Below are 1,251 nucleotides of genomic sequence, written 5' to 3' on the forward strand. Positions count from 1 at the left end.
AAATGAGATGTTTATCCTATATTTGATTGTGTTTATCTGCAGTTAGTTACACGAATTCAGTTATGGGATGAAATCGGATAGGGATGAAATTGTTTAGGGATRAACRGGTTTAAGAGTTTTAAGAGTTTAAGAGTTTTTAAGAGTTTTAGCCAAATGCTTTATAATATAGTATAGATATATATATAAAGAGAGAGAGAGAGAGAGAGAGAGATAGAGAGAGATGGTTTACTTTGCAAATCACTTTATTTATACAAATCTCATTCAACCAATCATAATTTTTCATTTTGTTCATTTTTTTTGTAATTATGAGAGGTTGATTAATCATTTTTATTGTGGAGAGTGTTAATCATGGGTATTATCATCTTTATTATTTTAATTTTAGAGAAATACATGAAACAATTTCATTAAATTTTTTATTAAGTATTATATGAAACAACTTCATCAGAAAAAATATTATATGAAAAAATTTCATAAGATTAAATAATGAAATCGTTGGATGAAGACGGTTTGCACAGTTTGAACGACTTATACAAATTGGATGACTTACATTTGATATCTTATCTCTCTCTCTCTCTCTCTCTATATATATATATATATATATATATATATATATAGAGAGAGAGAGAGAGGGAGAGAGAGATATGCAGGTTCAAACGAGAACCTATGTGATTTACGAGAATGCAAGAACAACCTAATAATCTCAAATTTTTTTATTTAATAAATTAACTTATATTAAATAAAAATAAATTAATAAGGACATTAATGTAATTAAATAATTTTTATAATTTTTATTTTATTTTAATTAGTCATAATTATCATTTTTTTTCCTGCACGTTCGTTTCCACTATCTTCTCCCCCCTTGTGATAATTGTGTGATTATGTAACCATAATCTATCGAAACCATGATCAATCAAGTGTAACCATAAACTATCGAAACCATGAGTAATCGTTGTGATAAATGTTTGATTGTCTAACCCTAACCGATCGAAACCATGATCAAATTAAGTACGCAAGTGATGTTATAATAGTGATATCATATGATTATCACACCCATATCACACCAAATCGTTTAGTGGATTTCGCCCGTAATCGTTGTGATAAATGTGTGATTGTTTAATCCTAACCTATCGAAACCATGAGTAATCGTTGTGATAAATGTGTGATTGTCTAACTCTAACAGATCGAAACCATGATCAAATCGAATATGCTGTTATGATAGTAATATCACATGATTATCACACCCATATCACA

The sequence above is a fragment of the Cynara cardunculus genome (genome assembly GCF_001531365.2).
Source record: "Cynara cardunculus var. scolymus isolate 2C chromosome LG 6, CcrdV1, whole genome shotgun sequence".
In the NCBI taxonomy this organism is placed as follows: Eukaryota; Viridiplantae; Streptophyta; class Magnoliopsida; order Asterales; family Asteraceae; genus Cynara; species Cynara cardunculus.